Genomic DNA, 659 nt, shown 5'->3' on the forward strand with positions numbered 1-659 from the left:
TTAGGCATGAAACCAGATTGAATGACTTTGGGTCAATCACCAGGAGACTGTGAGTTCTAGTCCAAGTTTAGGCATGAAACCAGATTGAATGATTTTGCATCAATCACCAGGAGACTGTGAGTTCTAGTCCAAGTTTAGGCATGAAACCAGATTGAATGGGTTTGGGTCAATCACCAGGAGACTGTGAGTTCTAGTCCAAGTTTAGGCATGAAACCAGATTGAATGATTTTGCTCAATCACCAGGAGACTGTGAGTTCTAGTCCAAGTTTAGGCATGAAACCAGATTGAATGATTTTGGGTCAATCACCAGGAGACTGTGAGTTCTAGTCCAAGTTTAGGCATGAAACCAGATTGAATGATTTTGCTCAATCACCAGGAGACTGTGAGTTCTAGTCCAAGTTTAGGCATGAAACCAGATTGAATGACTTTGGGCCAATCACCAGGAGACTGTGAGTTCTAGTCCAAGTTTAGGCATGAAACCAGATTGAATGATTTTGGGCCAATCACCAGGAGACTGTGAGTTCTAGTCCAAGTTTAGGCATGAAACCAGATTGAATGGGTTTGGGTCAATCACCAGGAGACTGTGAGTTCTAGTCCAAGTTTAGGCATGAAACCAGATTGAATGGGTTTGGGTCAATCACCAGGAGACTGTGAGTTCT

This window comes from Pseudonaja textilis, chromosome 1, assembly GCF_049901715.1.
Source record: "Pseudonaja textilis isolate UNSWEBS1 chromosome 1, rPseTex1.2, whole genome shotgun sequence".
Classification (NCBI taxonomy): Eukaryota; Metazoa; Chordata; class Lepidosauria; order Squamata; family Elapidae; genus Pseudonaja; species Pseudonaja textilis.